Source organism: Lacerta agilis, chromosome 10 (assembly GCF_009819535.1).
Source record: "Lacerta agilis isolate rLacAgi1 chromosome 10, rLacAgi1.pri, whole genome shotgun sequence".
Classification (NCBI taxonomy): Eukaryota; Metazoa; Chordata; class Lepidosauria; order Squamata; family Lacertidae; genus Lacerta; species Lacerta agilis.
In genome coordinates, this window is record NC_046321.1 from 63789255 (window position 1) to 63813220 (window position 23966).

Below are 23966 nucleotides of genomic sequence, written 5' to 3' on the forward strand. Positions count from 1 at the left end.
CCACTGAGCACCCAGGGCTGATTTCCTTAAGAATGGATAGGTTTGATCTTGCAGTCCATGGGACTCTCAAGAGTCTCCTCCAGCACCATAATTCAAAAGCATAAATTCTTCGACGACCAGCCTTCTTTATGGTCCAGCTCTCACTTCCATACATCACTACTGCTTGGTGTAGATCCTTTTAAATCAATGGATTTCAGAGGACCTACTCTGAGCATGACTGAATTGGAAGCCAACTCTTTTCTGACAGCACAGTAGCATCATGATAATGCCCATTATATCTGGTAAATCTTAAGTGTATGTTTTGGATTTCTTCCTGTTCCTCATATATACTCAACTCTGGTATTTCAACAAGATGTTGGTTGATTCATTTAAGGCAGGGCAGGTATCGCCCCCAATCATCATTCAGCTCATTGTCAACATGATTTTCCAATGTAATCTGGACCTAATCTCTGTAGTACAGAAGCTTGTGCAAGTCTTCCACCCTTTTTCTCAAGGGATTTCCTTTCAGGCTCCTGGGAGTCTACAGCCTCCTTCAAGCATAGGCCTCTGGCGGCATCTGAAAATAGTGTTCTACATTTCCCACATATTTAATGCAAATGTATGCAAATTCAGTCTACATTTCCTGTCTCTCTTGCATAATGGTTTGTTTTTTTAAGTATCTGAGGCTTAAGGGAATTAAGTATGAAAAGTATATGTAGATCATGTGTGAAAATGCCTTAATGTATATCTCATTCACATTGCTTGGCTTAGAAAAGTGTGGTACAGTGGTACCTCGGGTTAAGAACATAATTCGTTCTAGAGGTCCGTTCTTAACCTGAAACTGTTCTTAACCTGAGGTACCACTTTAACTAATGGGGCCTCACGCTGCCGCCACACAATTTCTGTTCTCATCCTGAAGCAACGTTCTTAACCCGAGGTACTATTTCTGGGTTAGCGGAGTCTGTAACCTGAAGTGTCTGTATTCTGAAGCGTCTGTAACCCGAGGTATCACTGGATACTGAAAACAAGTATTTTACATGATTGTAATGTAATGTTTTTATTATGTCTATTTAAAAATAAGGCCTGAGGCTAGAACTGTCAAAACAAACAGCAGCCCTACTTACTCCTAAATCAGACTGTGGTGGAGGCGACTACTTCGTAAGAGAGTGCATGATCCAGTAAAAGTTGTTGTTCCATTCATTTTAATTGAATAGTTAAGTACATAAATCTCTGCCATTGAAATGGTAGGATTTTAAAGTGCACAGTTTTCGCTAGGTTGGGGGTCACCAACCCCAATACCTGTGGATGCCATGGTACCCAAAATAGCCTTAATTGGTGCCTCTTACAAGGACTCCAGACTCTGAGTTTTCATTAAAAAAAAATCTATAGCCCTCCTAAAAGGAAAGTGATGAAGCAAAATGTCCAGGTACCCTTCTAAGCAATTTCTGTGAAATGAGCCAGCATGCTGCTCCCACATTTCAGTGTTTTTAGCTAATGAATGTAGAGAGGGCTGTGATTGGACCCCCAGGTGAAAGGAATCCCTGCAGTAATAAAGAGCTGCTGTTTCTCCCTCCCCTTTAGTGAGCTTTCTTGCTTCTGTCTTATGTTCTAGTTCTTGATTCTACGTGTTTGCTGCAGTATTTGTTTTGTTTTGCTGCCTACCAGCTGCATCGAGCAGTTGGCAGGCCCTACTTGAGAGGCTTTTTTAAATAGGTGTGTTTGGGGTAGGGAAAGAAGGATGGGACTTTGTTGTCCACTGAGGAGGCGGCTTGCTTGAGAAACTATGAAAAAGTGGTGGTAGAGGAGGAAATGCAGGAATGTTCCCATTGCTGCATTGTCTATTTTGCTGCCTGCCAGTATGTGGAGCACACAGCTCTTAAAGAGAGGTGAAGACATAGCAACCCTTTCTTATTTCTTATACAGTAGTAGAGATTGTTCCTAGTTGTTTTTGCGGGGGCGGGAGGTGGGAAGTATAGTGTAGAGGCATCATAATGATCAAAGAGATAACAATTATAATCTTTTCCCTGGTTGTTTCCATGTGGTGGTGATTTTGCAGGTGGAAGTATTTCAGAGGGATCATTATTATCACCACTGTTTCCTCTTGTCTGGCTCCCAATATGTTTGGGGAGGTGAGAACACAGCAGCAGCAATAATATTATTCCAACCTTCTCATACACACCAAATATTGAGAAGCTTGTAGATTATATCCAACCAACCTTAAACATCACACTAGTCTGGGCTAGTATTGTTCATCTACCATTCTAGTAAGAGATAGTAAGATATCATTTCATAGCGATAGTAACAGCAAACAAACAAACTTGCTAGCCAACATTATGTACGTCTTTTTATTTGTAACTATGCATGTTATGGCTGGCTGTAGTAATTCAAAATAATTTCTGGATTCAATTATATTTTATTTTCTAACTCTAATTTACAGCAGCACACCAGCAACAGACAACATAACAAATCACCAGTGTCTGGCAACAAAGAAAGTTATTCAAACTTATTTAAATAAATAAAAATAATAATGTGTTTTTCTATATTTGAACCCTTTTGTGTTTCCATTTACTTTCTTTCTTTACACTTTTGGAGGCAAGAGCCATTTTGCGTTTGGCCACATCCCTGGCGGCAGCCATTTTGTGATCAGTGCCCTTAACACTTTATGTATCAAACTTTCCAAAATTTCAGACACAAAAGGGTTGATAACCTCTGGCCTAGATTACTCCAAGTGCCAATTACACAACTGATTTTGCCAAGAGATACCTGTTTGCCAGCTTGTAAGACAATAGTAATTCTAGTGATAATCGGAACCACCATTATTTCCTATACATAAGAAGATACAAAATGTTAATGAAAACCACAATTAGTGCCTATCCATAACAAATTAGCTATCTAGTTATTTACCACTACACGGTCTACCTAAATTTTAAAAATACAATTAAGCTCAAAAACTTGGGAGAGCACATATATAATTATTTCAGTTTCTTTCAATTAATGCATGAATGCATGTCCCTCTTCAGACATGTTTGTATATACTATTATATCTTTTTACCAGCATTTCTAAACTGTGGGAGTCCAGATATTGTTGAACTACAACACCCACCATTCCTGACTGCTAGTCCTGCTACATAGGGATGATGGGAGTTGTAGTCCAACAACATCTGGGGACCCAAGATTGAGAAGGGCTGCTTTATACTCTCATATCTTTGTTTTAAAAATCATTAACCTAAATTGAATTCCCCTCTATTAATAAGTAGATACAGTGGTGCCTCGACTTACAAGCGACTCGACTTCCGTATTTTTCGACTTCCGAATGACCTCCAGAAGCGGAAAAATGGCCGCCGCTTCCGAAATTTTCAACTTCTGAAGGGAAAGCGGCGGCACGACACCTCGACTTACGAAAATTTGAATGCGCTTTTTTCAACTTACAATTTTTTTTCCCGTTCCGAGATGGCGGCTTCGACTTAGGAAGATTACAACTTAAGAACGTGCCTTCGGAATGGATTACTTTCTTAAGTCGAGGTACCACTGTACTATAATTCATTTGTAAAGGATTTGAAAAGCTCACCTTTTCCAAAATACTCAGAGGGGAAATCAGATAAAATATACACAGGTGAAAGCTAATAATCTGACTGAATATTCATTATGCCGATTAATATTATTTAGCTGTTTAAAAAAATTATTCAATACCTAAATGGCTCTGGGATTGAAGTATGGAAACAAATCACATAAACACAGAGATAACACACAACATTAAAACATGGGAGAATTAAGGTAAGCAAAGGGAATTCAGTTACAGGGAACCAAATTATAGTAGATAACCTGCATATCAGCATAAAGTAATTATATTTGCTTGGCTAAAACTAGTTATATCTAGATTTCATTGGCTTCCTCAGCCTAGCCCCTTGCAGTTGGAAAATCCACCGTCTTGCCAGATGAGGTCACAATGGTGTTGAGTCAGCAGGTAGATTGTGGTCTGAATGGTCAAGATCTCTCTAGGGAAGGTTAATGCACCCTTTCGAGTCTATACATAGTATAAACTATGTTTGCTAACAAAGCTTTCATGAAAAAATGGTCAAAAAGGAAAATGGCAGCAACCCCATCTGCCCTTCTTTGAACTCGTATATATGACAATGTGATACCACGGGTACCAGTAAGTGACCAGCATTGAGAGGTCAATAGTGCAAATATGGGGAAAAATACTGCTTACATTTGCATTGATATTAATTTACTGCTTTGAGAAAATTGTAACATAGTAATAATTTGTTTATCCATATGGCAATCTTACCATAAACTGTTTTAATCCTTGGTCCTTCAGTCAGCTTCTTATGCACTGTAATCTTAATTACATTGCCAATTACCTTTGCTAATGTAAGGATCTGCATTCATGTAAATAGGCTAGATGCCATTTAGGTCTCCTTCCAATCCAGCTTTTTTTAAAATTTGTATAAAATATTTCAATGTCAATCAATAGGATTAGTCAAAGTCCCAAGGTTTATTACGTAGTGATATATTTCAAGGACTGAATACAAAGCCACAAAATGCCCTGTCAGTGTTGGAGTACTGATACCGCATTATATTAAGAAGCTCTTTTTAGTTGTGATTTATTTATTTTGCATTTGAACAAATAAAAATGGCTGCTACTGCAATCAGAAAGGATTGGAGGCATTAAAAAGGAAAGCTCACATGGCCTCCAAAATCTTGAGAGAATAAATACGTCTTCACCAGACGGTGGAAGTCCATCTGTGTCATGATCATCTGTGTTCTATGGGGAGGAAGTTCCATAGTTGGGGGGCCACTACAGAGAAGGCCTTGCTCCAGGTTCCCGGTCACACCACTTGGTGATAATACAAGCAGACTTCCACCCTACCCCACAATACTAGGACTTGGACTGGTCTGGTCGATATGGAGAGAGGCATTTCAAGAAATATGTAAGGGGATAATAATAATTTTTAAAATACATCTTTTTCTAGGCCATGTGTGTGGAATACCAGTTTGCCCACAGAGAAAAATAAAGGACAGGAATGGACATACATAAGCCACACACTGGTCAGAGAAAAGAAGGGGCAGAGTTACATATGGAGGGAGAATTAAGCTCTAAGAGAATGCAGAACTGCAAGCCATGCCCAGGGTTTCACACAGTGGCCACACTTGGATAACCATAAGTCAGCTTAATATGATACGAATGAGCTTCTTAGCCCTTCACAGAGCCCCTTTGTATAAATCAGCATACAAAACAGGAAGTCTTTCATTAACAAAAGTTTTTGGTCCACACAACTGGAAACTATTCAGTTTGATTTATTTGTATAAAATTACATATTGCTGGTCATGTTGTTGTTTAGTCGTTTAGTCATGTCTGACTCTTCGTGACCCCATGGACCAGAGCACGCCAGGCACTCCTGTCTTCCACTGCCTCCCGCAGTTTGGTCAAACTCATGTTAGTAGCTTTGAGAACACTGTCCAACCATCTCGTCTTCTGTTGTCCCCTTCTCCTTGTGCCCTCAATCTTTCCCAACACCAGGGTATTTTCCAGGGAGTCTTCTCTTCTCATGAGGTGGCCAAAGTATTGGAGCCTCGGCTTCAGGATCTGTCTTTCCAGTGAGCACTCAGGGCTGATTTACTTAAGAATGGATAGGAAATACATTCATACACAATTTGGTTAACAACTTTGTATCAAGCCAGAATATTAAACCATAGATTGCATTTGTCTTAATATCCTGCCTCGTTCCAAAACTGCTAACTGTAGTTTATAGGATCGGATGAACTAGAAAAGTACCGGTATTGTCATTGTAAAACCTAGATTGCTAGCTCCCACTCTGAAGGGAGAAGTCCAAGAGACTTATTAATAACTTGGTTTATTAAGCGTAGACATGACTATCTGAACTCTCACAGTACAGAGTGCCTTTGTGACTGTGATCTTACAGTTGCCACTAGTACAATGTAGCAGCTCTTCCACCACCAGACCAATTAAACTAAAAATGACATTGAATATAATTTTGGCTGAGGTCTGCCTAGTTTTTGTTGCTAAAGATAGGCATTGATAGAAATAAGAAAATGTAGATCTAAAACTGCACCAGATAAAGTTAGAATCTGATGGACATTAATTCTTAGTGTCACATTTCATATTTAGAAACACTTAATAAGAGATTACTTTGTTTTGAAATGGATGCAGCACAGAAGTTGCTGTAGGAGTATAGAGAATTTTAAATGCCCGGAGGCAGAGAGCTGCTGTTTTCCCCAGTTATGTGAAGCTGACTAAGTTCATTCATAAGTGATCTTTACAAATACTTAAAACAGGATCTTTACTGCTTATGAACGCACAATAGTTAGATGGTTTCCATTCTAAAGTTTAGTTGCAAGGCCTCATTTATTGCTTGCATAACATTAGATGTAGCTGCAGTCATGGGACTGTCACGAATGGCATGTTAATTGACTGCTCCTGTTTATTTATACATGTATCACAGTAACTGGCTTATATTTGAGTTAAAGAAGGTTGCCCTGCTTTGATAAGCCAAAAGTGGACTTTGAGAGCCAAATTGTTGGATACGTGTAGGATGAAAGGCATCAGTATCCAGACTGTTCAATAAATTACGGTAGCTTGAGATCTTGATGCTACAAGGGCCTCTTAGCTACATGAAATGGGAAACTATTTGATAGTTGAAGTAGTCATGAAAAGAGAGTACCTTGTATTCCTCTGAGAAAATGCAAGGTTTATTTCTTTTACCACTGCTATATACAGCCAGATAAAGTAGGCTGAGACCCAGGAATTCAGAGTACTTCATCATTTGTCCCTGAAAGCTGAACCTACAATACAATCCTATGCATTGTAGTTAGTTACCATGGCTAATGCCCATTTTTTGAAAAGAGGAAATATGGGGTGAAGTTAATGACTATATGTGTGGGTGCTCCACCCTTTTGCATCCTTCCACTCCTGCTTAAAATAAGATAAAACCTTAGTCTGCAATTGTACGCTCACTTATTTGAGAGTATGGGTGGTGTTACTTAGCACAGGCAGCAGTTGAAACCAGTTATGTAGATCCCATTAAAAACTTGTGCTAGGTTTGGAAGAAAACACGACTCATAAAAGTTACTTGTGATGTAACATTGATGTTACTTTAGGGAGAAGGTTGTATAGTTATCAGATTTTGATTGCATCTAGATTGTGTAGCTGCTGCACACATTTCTTCTATAATATGGCTTATATGTTGGTTTAACTTTTATGGTTTAATTTTTATGTGGTTTAAACACTGGGAAACATATAAGCAGTCTTTAATCTTAACACTTACGTTACAACATGTAAGGTTGCTAATAAGACTATATTTAAGTGTCCCCAACCATAATTGATATACCACTTTTATTTCCAGAAAAATGACAAATGTTGAGAATTAGGACTTATTTTCTTCATATTCCACACTACATTACAGATCACTATCTGCAGAGATTACTCTTTTTTTACTGTATAAAGCAGCCCCCTTACCTACAAGTAGGCCCCATCTATTTATCTACTTCCATTATATTTCTTCTTTAAAAACATTACTATAACCTGTAAGCAGCACTAAATAATTAGGAGCACATGTCTCTCATCATAAAAAGTTTTTCCAAAATCATCCAGGTAGCTTTTCAGAAGAGCCACAATACCACCAGCAAGCCACTGTAAGTTTTTTTAATTCTTATTATTGTTTTACTGTGGTGACATCTCATTAGAATCCCAATTCTGACTCTTTTCATGCCTGCACAGATGCAATATGTTACATATGTGCAATGGAGTAACAAAGTCTCTGTCTCAGTGCCAAGTACAAATGCATTTTTAAATTGTTATATTAATTGCAGCCTTTCACCAAACTTGTTGCAAGAGTTCTTGAAGCCAGGTTGACATAGAGCAGGCATGTCCAACAGGTAGATCGTGATCTACCGGTAGATCACTGGACGTCTGTGGTAGATCACCGGTAGATCAGTGGTTCTCCCCAAAGAAGCTAAAAAACCTTGGCTCCCCTAAAAAAAAAAACATCTTTGCCCTGCACCCCGAAAATGACCTGAACCACCAAAACCAGGGCTTTCCTTCCTAAAAAACAACTCAGTGTCACTTTCCTACTCCATAAAGAACCTCAATAACTTTTACATGAACCCCCCCAAAGGGGGTAGATCACTGCCAGTTCTTAACTCTGTGAGTAGATCGCAGTCTCTTGGAAGTTGGCCACCCCTGACATAGAGTAACTGCAGGCATGCAGCTAGTCACTGGGAATGAAAAATTGCCAACTCTTTGAACATATAGAAGCTCTTTGTCACTACAGATGCATACAATAGGCATGGAAATGAGCAAAGGGGGAGGCTGTGGAAGAGAAGGGTGTTGGACTGGCATGCTAATGAGGATTTTCATTCCTTCATTTAGGAAATTCTCATTTGTACTTCACATCAGCTAGTAAATAAATACTGTGGTCAAGATCCAAGCAGTCCCTTTATGTTTGCCCAGGAACTTACACAGTTTCTCTCTTTGCTTTTAGCCACAGCCCCTTCTGAAAGTCTCCTGGGTCTCAAAAACAGTTTCCTAAAGGGAGGATACATGGAGCACATCATGTGACTCTTTGGATTGGGACTTGCATCAACAAAGTTATGGTCAGGCTAAGCAACAGTTGAAAATGCATTTGGGCAGCATTTTCCATGGGCAAAGTATTCTCTAGCCACCAAACATCCAGTTAAGCACACTTGATGCTATTACTTTTGATAGGCTTTAAACTTGTTGGATGTTGGCCCTTTATGTTGTAACTCCTCACAAATTCTGTGCACTTTACTGAAGACAAGGAGTGGATGCTGATATTTACTTTATACAGTTTCAGCCACACAATGCAGTAAACCGTGACAGGGAAAAAAAATCAGTGGAAAACAAGGACACACTAGTTGGCATTACAAGCAGGTTGCAAACCAATTTAACTGTTGTGGTTGTCCCTAAGGAACGTAGGACACTATAGTTTTGTAGAGGTTAAACATCTGACATCCCAGGGCCTCACATATGATAGTGATTAAACTGCTTTAAATACGCAGTTCTTGCAGAGTAAACAGGGTCATTATTGTAAATGAAGAAAAGCAGTGTGTGGGAGGAGCAATCTTATTCATCATGATGATGCTTTAAATTTTAAATGTTGGACCGCAGTTATCCAGTCACAAATGCAGGAAGGAACTACTGAATTTTGAATTTAATGGGGCAAGTCTGAGTTATTTAGTCTGAATATTATGCTTTAGTTTCTAGCCTTCATGGATCTAGAAAAAAATGCTGACCCATAACCTAAAAACTAGGTTAATGATCCTGTGGGTTTTTTTTTAGTAGCACTAGTTTGAAATAGCACAACTTTAAAAGTTGGAGAGAACCTAGGACAGTCTTAAGACAATTTAGATTCTTTAAGAATAAAGAAAAAGTTGTTCCTACTTGGACTGCTCCTATGATAGTGGATTTAGGATAACTTGGTTGTTTTGGCAGCTGTGGCCAGGCTTCTTATATATGCAATGTGGCCTTTTGATGTCTCCTGTTTTAATCACTATGGCAGACCACAACTACGTATTTTACAGTTCAGTTAAATATGAGGAATTGTGCTAATGTGGCTTGTATTGTATGAACACCAAAGTGTGAAGTTCAGATTCAAACCTCACCTCTACTATTAGCTCACTGGATGACACTAGGCAAATCAAAAGTGTTTCAGCTTCTGAGTCCTCACTCCCCATGTGGGGACAATTTCTTATATGTTTGTTGTAAGACCAAAATAATGCATGCTAAGCATGTTGAACACTTTACATGTGCTGCATAAATGCAAGGCATGATCACACTGTATTACGGTAGTAGCTATTTTGGGATAACAATAGGGTTGCCACTCGTCTTTAGAAAAACGGGATTGTTCCTTTTTTGGACAAAAGTGTCCCCCCTTCCATTTGGACTTCAAACAGAATTCCTTTCCCACATTTTTTAGGTCCTCCTCCTCAAAACTGCAAAGACAGAAGGTGGGTCGGACAGCTCTTGTCCTTTGAATGGTTGTGATGAGTTGCGATGTCACGACACACCCACACTATGGAGCAGCAGCCTGCCCCTGGGGGGGTGCCCCCTGCATTTGCCACTCCAAGCAGCAAAGCGGCTCCGTACGCCACTGATCAGTGCCAGCATACCTCTGAATACCAGTTGGGCAGATTGCTGTTGTGCTCATATTCTGCTTGTGGGCATCTGGTTGACCACTGTGAGAAAAGGTTGCCAGACTAAATGGGCCATTGACCTGATCCAGCAGGCTCTTATTATGTTCTTACGTATTTTAGTCTACCTGTATTATTATTTTTTACCATTTGGATTTTCTGCCCTGGCACAAACTATGTTGTGACAGTGACTCCTACACCAAGGCAAGAGATCTGTATCTAGGGTGTCTATGCACGCTGGATTTTACTGTTTACAAGCCACAGAAAACTCAGTGACATTAGGTATTGCAATGGTGTGCAAAATGTATGCAGCTGTTCCAAGCTTTTCACAACTTTGCCACATGAATGGTTATGGCATGGTGCCCCAGAGTTCATATACTACCATAGTAAGCTGCCTTATGTCAGACCATGCCCTCATCTGCCTCAGTGCTATTTTGTCTATCTGCAAGGGGGTCTAAGCAGAGATCATCTCAATCCTGCTACCTGATATCTCTTTACAACTGAAGGTAATGAAACCAAGGATCACAGGAACTGAAGCTGAGACCTTCTGCATGCTAGGCATATGCTCTGCCCACTGAACTATGAACCTTTGTAAAGCCAAACATAATCCACCTGCAAACTAATGATAACTCTGCATATGTGAAAGCAGTGTTATAATTAAATGGAAGACCTACTCCCTGTTTTGAAGGGCTTTTTTATACCTGACCTGGGAAGGCAGCACCCTGACTTCAGCAATGGGCCGGGGTGTTGTCTGGGTTTTTAGGTTGGTGTTTGTCGCTGTTGGCTTTTTGCATTTTCGATCATGTTGCGATACATGTGGAACTTATTCTATTTGGTTGTGTTTTAAAAAAATGTTTTCTTTACTGTTCAGTCACTAGATCAGGAGACTCTTAATTACAGGGTTGTGGGTTCGAGCCCCACCTTGGGCAAAAAGATTCCTGCATTGCACGGGGTTGGACTAGATGACTCTCGCGGTCCTTTCTTTTCCAACTTTACGATTCCGTGATGTTGACACGTTACATTCCTTCCATTCCACGTTGTGAGCCGCCTTGAGCATGCTCTTGAAAAGTGGAAAGGCGGCAAACGAAATGAAACCATGCGCGTATGTTTTTTAAACAACTGCTTTCAAGAAACGAGGGCTCCCAACTTTTCACTCCGGGTTGCTCATTTCCGTCACTCAGCCCACGTGTTCGGGCACACCAGCAACAGAAGAAGCAGCTCTGGCTTACTAATAAACCAGGAGCGGCCGCCAACGCCTCGCAAGGCGGGGAAAAGGAAATATCGGGGTTCCCTCGCAGGCACCTGCCGCCCTCTCTAGGCCTCCCTCCGGTTGCCTAGCGACCATACCCCTCCGGCTCCAGCGCCGCCTCCCGCCCTCCCGGCGCGGGCCAACTGCGCATGTGCGCCGAGTCCGGGAGCTCCTGCTCCTCAGCCGGCGCCCGCTGTCGAGGCCGGCGAGCGAGGAGCAGCAGCAGCGGTGCCGATGTGCCGTGTGGCGCTCGGCGCGGCGGCCCGACGACGACGGCGGTGGTGTCCTCAGCGATGAGCTCCCGGAGAGGTACCGTGGGCGGGTCGTCGGCTTGGTCCCAAGAGGGCGCGGGGTTGGCGGGGTCGGGCTGGTCGCCGGTGTCCCTCCTCGTCCTCCACCTCGCGGGGGAGCGTGAGGCGCCGCCGCAGCCTCTCCGCTCACCAGCCTCCCTCTCTCTCTGCCTCTCTCTCGCCCAGCAGTGCTGGCCCTGCAGGCCCGGAGGCGCCGCGCCAAGCACCCTGCGCCGCCCGGCAAGAAAGAGAAGCACCCGCCGCCTCCGCAGCACAAAAAGTGAGTTTTATTATCCCTGCGGGGCGAGCGCGGCTTCGTGGCCCCGTCGCCTCCTCCTCCGGGAAGCGCGCCTCCCGCTCCGTCTCCTTGCGGGGCAAACTCTTCTCCCGCCTTGCGGTGTGAAGTCGCGCCTGCTGGGAGCCCGTACTTTTGTTTTCCCTGCCTCCTCGTTGACACGCGTTTTCCTTTTCCTGGCACTGTTGAGGCTCTTTGCGTGTTTGCGCCTCTCGCCGCAGCCGTTTCTCGTCAGGACGGCCAGATCTCAACGGGCATGGAGGATTTTCTGTGTTTGATGCTGGGATTTCTAGAACAGCCCCCCCCCCCTCCATACATATTGGCTGTTGCAAATTGTGTATACTGTACATGTTCCTTTCCTGCCTTGGACAACTACTTTTCTCTCCTTGCAATCATAGGCTACCCTTCCTGATGTTATTGCATATATCCATTAAGGATTCATGTGTATATGCCACCCTTCATCTGAAATCCCAAGGCGGTTCATAGCAAAAGTACAAAATGGGAAAACAAAATATATAACAAAACAAAAACAAAGCAGAGTAGCACCCCCCCTCCCAACACCATGCTATACTTATACCCAGCCCTGAGGCTGAAGACCGGTTACAGCACTTCCTTATTTCAGTCTGAAAACAATTCTATGAATTAGGTCACTGTTTTGTGGTGAACTAAGATGGAGCAAGAATGGCTAGCCTTCCAAAACAATCTGTTGTTGTGCTTGAGACTTCCCAGTTTTGAAGTCTAGCTCTATATCCATTGGGCCATCAGTCGAGTGGTCCCAAAACTTCTTTCCCGTGGACCACTGTGTGTGCTGTGTTAGATGCAGTATAATTTTTAATTATATTTTTACTGCTTTTAGTGTATATGTATTTTATTGCATTGCATTTATTGCATTACAACTTGAATTTTATAGAATTAAGTATTTTAATGAATAAAATAGAAGATACGGAAGAAGCAATAAAATACAATTAAAATCAGTATTAATTTATATATTTTTGCAAAGGATGTGCTGTCAATCAGAATGAAGCTTGTGGAGCATTCGGAACCAGTTTAGGAACCCCTTTTCAAGTATATATGTTTAGCACACAGCTGGCTGTACTGGACAAAAATGTTTTAGTCTGCTTTAATTTTTGTATCTTTTGTATTTGATAGAGGTGTTTCATAGTTCTTTTCAGTAGTATGTATTTATAGACTAATAGCTACACCATCTATGTATCTTTCAGTGAAATAATTCAAATAAGATACTAATTTTACTAATAGGATAACTTTTCATATTGCTGTGGCCTAGTTCTTGCTGAAGTTGTCAAGTTGTATCCCGGCTGCACAACTTCAGACAATATTGAAGGGGTTCAATTACTGTTTGCTTTTCCTCCATAGAGGAAGAGGTGGTGTAGCCTAGTCTTCTCCTTGACATCATAGCTTTCGAGATCAATCTTTCTTTTGTATAGAGAAGCATTCAGTAACATCACCCCTTTCCTGAAGTTTTTGTTTATTTCCTAGTGGCGCTGTAGGATTTCTTTTTTGATACTGGGTGTTGCCTCTTGGTGTCCCATCTTGTTGCTTCATGCAAGTCAGCATTTGCATGAAACTTCTGTCTCTACTTTGCATCTCAATCTAAGGAGATTGTTGTAATTCTGTGCCTGGAGCTGGTAATGGGCTGGATGAGAGCAAACAAATTGAAGTTCAATCCAGACTACCTGAATTTTGAGATCTTCCATATTTGCCTTTCTCTGAACTGCCAAAAACATGAAAGGGCCTTTTCAGTGGCTGCACCTGATATTTTAAACTTTCTTCTTTCAATAGATTCTTTAAGCTCTCTCTGTTCTTTCCCAACCGAGCAAGGTCATTCTATACAGACAAGCCTATGGCTTGTTTATACAGACAAGGTTAGAATGGTAGAGTAAGGGACTCCAAAGGGTCATCTAGTCCAACCAGGTTAATCTGCCAGCTGTACTGTTCAAATTTTAGCTGCTGTTTTATGCCTTGATTTTTAATGTTTTGACTTTTTGGATGGCCTTTTACTTGCTCTTATATTTAATTTTATTAATATGTACCCAGTGTACTTCCACCCTGGTTTGGGAAGTGCTGTATACACATTAGGCACAACCAATATTTATCCTGTATCATTTCTATTTGTTTGTTATGAAATATAGCATTCTTATGCTTCCCCCTCAGCTTCGATCTGAATTGAGAACTAGAACAATTTCTGTGCATTTTAAGCTAGTAATGTGTACACAGCCTTTCTAAACTGCTGAGTGCTATTTCCAGAAATCAGAATAAATAAATCTCTGTCTTATTTTATAAGGAAACTTTATTTTACATAGATGCCTGATGTACAGTCTCTCCTTCTGGTTGTTCTCTACCATCTCCACTGTTCTATCCTGCAGAAATGTTATTCTTCCTTGATGACATGTTCTGATATAGACGCTCCGGATGTTGTATTAGTACCTCTTAGAAAACCCCATGTTTCTAGGGTTCTTTTGAGATATTTCTATATTTGTATGAAATATATTGTCTCCCTCTTTATAGAGGACTTCTGCTTTTAGGAAAGAGTCATTCCACTCAAGTGTGTCATTTTTACATGATTAATGTTTTTGTTAATTTATAATCCTCCACTACTCCAGAATGTTTACAACTTGTTCTTTGGGGAAATTTACTCAATGTAACTGTGTTTCCCCAGGACAAATTCTGCTGAGTTTGTGTTGTCACCTTTCCTGCTGGATTGACCACTGATGGATTCTTCCTTCTTAGATGTTCCACTTATTATGTTATTATAATAATTATATGTTATTATCCATTACAGTATAAAACAGTACACATATTCTCTTGGATTTCTTTGCTTTTTCTCATTGTCCCAGTATATAGGTAGCATTTGTTTTTGATGTCTTAGAGTACCATATCTGGCTACACTACCCTTGCCAGTGCAAGTGTGGCATAGGATTGGCCCTAAATGTCTCGCTTAGCATAAGTTACAAGAAGGCTGACTCCCATCTTCTAGCAAGTATTGCTGCCGAAATCAAGAGGCTTCGCAAAACACTCCCCCCCCCCCGAGAAACAAATGTATTGATGTTTAGAGAAAGACTCTTGCTTTTGAATACACAGGACTAGCTTATTTATTGCAAACAAAATATAGTTGTTGTCTAGAGGTCCCTGTCACAAGCTCCATAGTAATTTTTTTTTTGCTTGTATTACATTTCCGTTTAAGAGATTCTCTCTACTTGATCCTTAGTTTGAAAAATAACCCAGTATTATACCAAGATAAAATAACCCAGTATTATACTAAGATAAATGTTTTAACCACGAAGCAAAATACTGTAATAGCAATACTAATGTCCAAAACAAGTTTCCTTGTGCAGTTTTGCTACCATGTGTCTCCCTCAACATGTTCCTTTAATAATGCTTCTCAGCTTCTGTGACCATGCTGGAGAATGTATGATTCTAAGGCTCATTCATATAATGCTAAATTATGACAGTATGTGTGAACATGGCTATTAAATATCTGTGCATTGTCAATAATTTTATACATTTGCCTACTCATTTAATACATTTAGTTGTGTAATTTGTTTTCTTGGATGCCTTTCTATGGTATGTTATGAGGTTTCATTGGAATACTTACAATGTTGATTTTTAAAAATTATTTGATTTTAATGTATTAACTCCCTTTATGAAAATTAATATACCCTTTTAATATGAACAATCTTAATAATGTTTGCTATGTTCTGAGATAAATTATTATTCTCAATAATCAGTGCCATTTCATTGACTGAAAATCACTTTAATTTATTTACTTGTATTTCAAGAACTGAACTGTACTTTTCACTGCTTTGTTTAACCAGTAAGGTTCCTAGGGCTTGTTCATGTGTTCTGTTTTGCAGAAAGGGAAAGCATGTACATGCAGGTCCTGCTATCTCTATCAGAAATTTCACTTATTCATACTTAAAGAATTCTGCCCAAACTTCACTATAAACTCCACAGATTCACTTATCTGAACAGCTGACTTCCTTACTCCCTTTTTTGTGCTTTGCTAGTTGGCAGCAGCCATTTTTAGACAGAAACCATGGAGTGGGGGAGCAAGATTGGACAAATCAAAGAGCAGGGAAAAATCAAACAAATCAGGGAACAGAAGAGAGAGGACAAATCAGCCCCCCCCCCTTTTGCTGATTTGCTGCAGCCATTTCAGGAAGGAACCATGGAGAGAGGGGGAAAGAGAGCAGACAAATCCCCGATTAGAAATATTTTCATAGGAAATAATGGAAATTGTGGACTTGTTATGTGAACGCTTGCCTAACAAAATCATTTCCAGGGAACACACTGTATTTGGTATGCGGGATCTATGTGTATTACCAATAGAAAACTTTGTAGTTTTTCTGCAGTGTTGGCAGGTATTACTGTGTGTGTTTGTGGTTCAGGGCTCAGCATGCCTACAATCCTTAAACATTCATCGGAGGCAAACATAGATTACGTGTATATTGAGCTCCCATGTGATATATATCAAGCAATAGTGGACATATTTTGAGATACATGTGATCAAATGCTTTTCTCCCACAACGGTGCCTTGCTCCAAATGTTGTGAGAGTGCATAGAAAATGAGGCAAGGATTAGTGGTGAGGATTCCTGCTGGGTGTATTAGTGGAAGGATTAAACTGCAAATGAGTTGATTCAACATATATTAGTATTTTTTTCTTCCTGCCTCATCTGCACAAAAGATGCTTCTGTCTGCTGGAAAACTGTTCTTCATGGGTTTGACTCTTGGTATCTCCATCTGAATTCTAATGCTGTGTGTAAACAGAAAAGTCACTTTCTATGTTTGTTTACACCACTGTTTAAATAATGCTGGATGTCTCAATTTTGTGGTATTGCTCTGTAGTGACTGAGAAGATTCTGGGTCTTGGACAATGCTTAAATAAATTTCTGGTTTAAACGCTAGAAATTCAAAGTAATAAAAGTCTGAAGAGACATGATTTTAAACATGCATATATATAATTGTTGCTTGCATCTTGAAATCTTGTTGAATCACTTTGATTGCTTTGTATTAGCTAACAAGTTTAAATTAAAATTCTGATTAAATGGGTTGACCAGCAGACATTAAGGAAATGAGTGTTTTAGTTACATGGGGAAAGATTGAATGGGTCCTTTCTTAATGGAATGAGACTGAGCTCTGTTGGCCCAGTTTACACTAAAAGCTTGGTGAACTGCTGTTAAGTATATTTTTCTTGAACTATGCCAAAATAGTTTTATTCAGCATAAAACAATGTTTTTATGTATTTGTTAGCTATTTAGAAGCCAAATGGAATACTCTGATATGTTTAGTAACAAGAAGAAACAGCTTTCTGTAGCTGTTTGATGCTTTCTTTTAATATGAATTTATTTTAAAATATCCTATTCCTTTCACATTACAGTTTGGGTTTTACAGTGAAACCTGTTACTTACTACATTGGCTTACTCCTGCTGAGTACTGGCACATTTCTTAGAGTGCATTTGGATTAATGCTATTACATTGCACTTTTTTGTTTCACATTAACTCATTACTAATAATGCTATGGCTTCTGTGTAGGATTGAAGATTTATTCTTAATAAATACTGCATTTGGGCAAATACCCACAGGCATTCTAGAAGTTTGAGCAGATCAAGTTTCCACTATGCTACTATCTGTATAAATGATCTAACTCTGTGGCATTTCTCCTCTAATGCAGGTCAGCGTTTTAAATAATTAGGCAGTTATACATCCTTTCTCCTCTTTACCCCCATTCTCTTATACAGCACTACTGGAGATTCAGCTTCATCTCTATTTACTGACCTTTAAAAAACAAAGAGGGAAGGAGTTAAAAAGAGCGCCTGGCGCACTTTGTGCTTCTGTGGAATATAGTAATCTAGCTTTCTAGTACCTCTCTAAAGCTAGAAAAAAGAATGAAAGGGTGCTGTGTGCCACTTTTATTTAATACAGGTCAACCGTAAAGAGCAGCGTCATAGGTGTAAGTGTGTAGATTTAACACTTCCTATTGCTGACTGTTAAGGGGTCAGTAGGGCTGCATTGTCATTTGGGGGGTATGTGACTAGTTGAGTGTTACATTAAAGCAGGGGTGGCCAACTCCCAAGAGACTGTGATCTACTCACAGAGTTAAAAACTGGCAGTGATCTATTGGTGGGTTGGGTCAAGGTTGTTGAGTTTTTTCAGGGAGAAGGTAAAATGTTGAACTTTTTTTAGGGGAGCCACAGTTGTTCAGCTTCTTTGGGGGGGCAATGATGATGATGATAATAATAATAATAATAATAATAATAATAATAATAATAATAATAATAATAATAATTATTTGTATCCTGCCCATCTGGCTGGATTTCCCCAGCCACTCTCCAGTGATGTCCCAGTAGATCATGATCTCCCTGTTGGACATGCCTGCATTAAAGTAATAAATTTTTAGAAACCTGCAAGGTACCAGTAAGGTAATTCAAACTTCAGCTGGCTATCTTGAGATGTACTTGCTTTAAGAGCAGTTATGGTCCTCTTCCAGCCATTTTATTGAGACAAGTACAGTAGTATCAAGAAGTCCACTGAATTTTCTCTCCCTCTAAATGATTTTAACATTATGGTTAGATTTTAATTTATATTGTGATAGTTTAAGCAAGTTCACATTCTGTTTAGACCTGTTTATGTATGGAGTAAATAAATCATTTCTTCTCGTTGCATATACTTTTGGAACATCTTCCAGGTGTGTAAATGTGGTTTTTCTGATTACAAATCTTATCAATTTACCAATTTATCAATATATCAATTTAGCAACTATTGTTGAAGTCAGGCTGGAAAGATGAATCCCTCTTGATAAAATGCTGCAGTTTCCTGTTTTCACAATTTGTTCTATGGTTTTGACAACAATGAAGGCAACTGAGGCCTGTTGGGCTAATATAAATCTTTTATCCAATTAGTATGGGAGGTGTTCAGCAAAGTGCTTTTTCTTGTGCAAGGATTTCCACTTGCACAGTGGAACTTCCCCTCCCTCTCCTCTCTTAATGTGTCCCACCCCTGACACCTCCATAAATTTGCTTCATAGGATTGGGGAAAACCTCAGAACAGATTTAGGGGATGCATGAGGAGAGGGAAGGGAAATTCCATTGCTCAGCCAAAGGTCCTTGCACTAGTTGAAACAGTTCATTGGATACTGCCCAATAGTTATCTTCATCTTCCCTGTTTGGCATATGGATTAACAACTTTTGTTGTTTTGTATAACAACAACAACAATTTTATTTGTACCCTGCCCAGTTGACTGACTTACCCCAGCCACTCTGGACTGCTTCTAGCACATACAGAAACATAATAAAATACCAAACATTAAAAACTTCTGTATACAGGGCCACCTTCAAAAGTCTTCTAAAGGTTATATAGTTACTTATCTCCTTGACGTCTGATGGGAGGGCGTTCCACAGGGTGGGTGCCACTGCCGAGAAAGTTTGTGAAGTTGATTATGTGTAATCAAATGAAGTAAATATATTGATACTTGCAAATGAAATGCTTGTGCCAAGAGAGTCTGCTTATAAGAATGATATGCTTTTGTTTTAAAGATTAATGAGCAGCTTTACCTGATTATTTCTCATTTAAAATAATACACTATGTAAAAGTGGTTCTATTATTTCTACCGTAGAGATTCATATCCCATTCAGGTAAGTAAAGAAAGCCAATATTTCACTTGTTGTATTAGGAATCTCTGGTGGCAGTATGTGAAAAACTCTTTGGTGCATATGTGTGATCGCCACCATGGTGCTTTTGGATACACATACACCCACAGAGGTTTTTCCTGGCGTCTGCAGGGTCCCATTTCCCCCACCCCTCCCCACACTGAAATTAGGCTTGGAAATAAGCCTTGTGCTGTTTCCACTAGAAGTCTTTTTTCAAAGCTTAATTGTTGTGATGTGGGCTGATCTTCATAGAGATTGCAACTGGGAGGGAAGGTTAACTTTTGCCTCTCCAGCTGCATTCTCTAGGAATATTTCCCCATGTCCCAAAATTAGGCTTGAAAAAGCAATTGAAAAGGGAGAGAGGGAGAAAGAGAGAGAGAAAACATTTGCTGGTGGGGTGAAAATGTGTGCATATTATGTATGGTTGTGGTAGTGTGTGCATAGTTGCAGAGAGTGCAGGATACTCAACCATTTCCCCAGGTTTGAAATGAGCCCATTGGGTTCAACAGGTTGGCAACTTCCGGCATATCAGCATGTTTGGGAGCATAGGAGCCACCTTCCGAAGAAGAATGGGGGGCTGGAATTGCGTGGCACGCAATGTTGTGTGCATGATGTCCTGACGTTGTGTGTATGATGTCAGGACATCTGAGGAGCTGGGGGCGGAGCCAAATGTGGCAACAGCACAGCAGCAGCACGGCTTTAAAGGCCGTGGCTCCGCCTCCTTTTACTGCTGCCACCGGCCTAGGGCTGCTTCCCACCTGCTTCCCCTCTGCGGCAGTAGTAGTAGTAGGAGGAGCCGTGGCTCAGCTTGGCCTCCTCTGGAGTATCCGCACCCTGCGCAGCAGCAGCCCCACTTCTCCTCCTCCTACAGCCACTGGCCTGGGGCGGCTTTCACCACCATTTAACTTTTTTGTGTGGAGGGCTCCTCCCAGAAACCATTGGGGCCCCCAAAAGGGTCAGCCCCTCGGCGATGGTGCCCCTGTATGTTTTCGAAGTCCCCACCCTCTCTAATATGTTGTAGTGTGTAAATGAAGTACTTATTTTTCTTGCTTTAATCTATTTTTAACTGGGATTCAGGGAAGGCTTGCTGCCAGGAAGACAAACACTTGCAATGGATCTGGTAGTAAAACTGGGAAGCTTTTTTTCTGTGGTGATTTTTTGAATCTGGGAAACAAGCTCAAGTGTCGAGTATTGATTATATTGGTCATACTGTCTTAGTGATGCTTTTGAATCGCTAACTTACATATTAGCCTTCCTTATGAGCTACTGTTTTTCATTCAAGACCTTAGAAAGAATGTAATCCCCAAGTGCTTAATGTACAGTATTTGAAATCTATATGCTGTCACATATTGAGATTTTTTTAAACACTAGGTTCAAAGACACTTATTTAATCCCCACATTGGTCTGATGCAGCAGAACCAAAAATAAATTGATTTGAGGAGTAGCAGTATAAAATTTTGAAGATTTCAAATAGGCATTTTGAGTATAAATAGGCACTTTCATGCTTGTTGGATAGCAGATGTCAAAACAAGCCACTAGGTGGCAACAAATTAATTTGAAAGTCGCTGGATGAGATTGAAAAACTATTAAATATGTGAAGAAGTATGCATGCACACGAAAGCTCATACCAATAACAAACTTAGTTGGTCTCTAAGCTGCTACTGGAAGGAATTTTTTTTATTAAATAAAACTAAGCAAAACCCTCTACTGTATTAGAATGTATATCAAATTCCTGTATTACCAAATCTCTGTCTGAGAGGGGTTTTTTGGGGGGTGGGGTGGGGGTGGATTAGCACCAGTGTTCTAATTTGGTTATTCATGTGCAATGTTTTTTAAACCCCCCCCCCAATAGTGCATCCCTCTGCATGTATGTTAATGGGCAATCGGTCTTCTGAATGCAATTGAGTGCTTGATTTGGTCCAGGAGGAGGTCTGATGGGGCACTTTGAATGGATTGACCTTTGCTGCAACCTAAAAAGCATGAGGGATATTTTATAATCCAAACTAGTTTTAGCCTCACCTCTAACCTGCAAAATTAACAGTGGCCTGTGCTGCAGGGCTACTTTCTCTCAGCACAACCCTCCAAATTTCAATAGGGGTATAATACAGAGTAACACTACAGTAGTGTTGTGGACTACTTTCATCCCAGTATTGCAGGCTGGGCTAAAAGCAATGGATAATATTGCAGGGTTGTTGCACTCCCTAATCTTCAAGCCATTCCCCATTGTAATAGGAGTTTGATACCACTGAACAAAAACAAAGCGCTGTAAACTACCCAGAGCCAGACTTGCAGTATTCACTGTAACTTATACTACATGGCTGCCTGAAGACACTCTTTCTGAGCCACAGTGTCTTCCAGCCCGCAGCTCGGGGACAATTAATTGCACTTGCTTTAAAATTAGCAGTATTTCATTTTCAAATGTTTAACACAAAAAAGATAATCCTTCTCTTTGCTTTCTACCTTTTAGGGTCCTCCACCCTGGGGTACTCAATTCCAGCAGCATTAAAATACTGGATTTCTTTATTGGTGTCTCTAGGCAGCTCTCACTGTTGTCCTTGGGGATGTTTTAGGAACTGATCTGTACAGACAATGGTTCTTTCAGCTCTGAGTGCTGCCCTCTTGTTCCAATCCAACCACTTGTTCTCATTCATTCTCTCTTCTCTCTCTCTCCCTCTCCCTCTCCCTCTCCCTCTCCCTCTCCCTCCCTCTCTCCCCCATTCCCATTCAAGTTGTCAGTTTTCTCCCCACTTAGCCTCACACCTCATGGCGTGAAGATCTTAATTGGGGTATTCATGCTTTTTTTTGTAAAGTTTGCTTTGTACCCTTGCAATCTTTGGGGTTCCCTCCAGTCCCTCCCTGTTCTGTGCTAGTGCTGCCATTTTGGCTACATAATAGGAGGCATTACCTCCTGAAGTTCCGAAAAGTGAACAGTGAAGAATTTTTAGGGGAAGGCTTTAATCACTTTAAATTCATTACCAGGTAGTTAAGATTACAAAGAAATGGGGTCTCTTAATGTTGAGTAGCGAGTCTAAACACAGTTGAATGAGCTTGAGAATGCCATCAAATAAATTATATGTTCAGGGTGGTATTCAACTAAGTAGTTGCACCACCACAAGGATTAGTGCTGGCATAATGGTGCTCCCCCCCCTTTTGCATGCATTGTGTGCTGTCCCTAAATCAGTTACAGTGGGTTGGGAGAATCCTAGAACAGATTTAGGGGGTGCATGGGAGAGGAGAGGGGAAGTATGCTCTGTTGCGTTGACAGAATGATCTGCATAACACACTACATTTAATATAACCATCAGTTTATAGAAAGTTATTTCTTAGTATAACATCAATATGCCTTCTGATAAAAAGACATAGTCAGGGCAGGAAACAGATTATAGTAAAACATATACACACAGACACACACAGAGAGAATTACATTCCGTGATATTATGGCAGTGAACAAAGCTGTATTGTAACTTTTGAATAAATGCTTATTTATTTATTTTTACAATAGGGTATCTGTTTTCAGTCCAGTTCAAGACAGAAAAAAAGATCCATTTCAAAGCTATTGAGTGCAATAGCTAACCTCAAATCCATAGACTTTATCTAAATTTTTACTAGCATTCTTGTCAAAACATGCCAGTGTTACTCATTTACAGACTTAAAAAAAAAAGTCCTGCTTTCTGTAAATTTTCTTTAGCTGATCATCTGGAAGTGACTGGATAGGTTTATCTCTTGAACAGATAAATAGTCTATAAAATGTAAAGTGATTTTAATTCTTATTAGTGCCTGAAAGCTGGACTTGTTGGGGGTGATATTTATTATAGATTTCTGAATATATAAAGACTAAAGACTAAGACTAAAGACTAAATAATAAGACTAAAGACTAGAGGTACACACACTCTCTATGGGGCAGCATTTTGAAATGCTGCCCCATAGAGAGTGTGTATACCTCTGATTACCGAAGTCCTTACAGTGTTCTACAGTGTGATCCTCCACATGTCTGCTCAGAAGTAAGCCCCAAGTTCAATGGGACATGCTCTTCGATTACTGTATATAGGATTCCAATAATAAGCTTGGTTTTCCTTAACTACCGGTAACTGGAGCTTCATTTGTGCTGCTTATAACTTGTATTTCCATTGAAGCATTTCTTTAAGCCTTTATGGTTTCTGCTTGTGCTGCAGAGGGAAGTGAGGGGTGGTATTTCTTGTCAACCCGGGAAGGCAGCCCATCTGATCCTAAACCTCTGCTGTCTTCTGGGAAATCATCATCAGTAGTAGTAGTAGTACAGGTATCAAATGGTACAAAATAGCACCTGTTCAAATGTGTG

The 23966-nt window shown here is 40.2% G+C and overlaps 1 protein-coding gene across 1 annotated transcript in view; it reads left to right on the forward strand.

Moving 5' to 3' along the window:
- Positions 1-11618: 11618 nt before the first annotated feature.
- Positions 11619-23966, forward strand: part of SRPK2 (SRSF protein kinase 2) — an 80371-nt gene continuing 68023 nt past the window's right edge. Inside the window, exons 1-2 of the mRNA XM_033163513.1 lie at positions 11619-11707; positions 11878-11968. The gene's annotated coding sequence lies outside the window, so the exon portion shown is untranslated. The remainder of the gene's footprint in view (positions 11708-11877; positions 11969-23966) is intronic.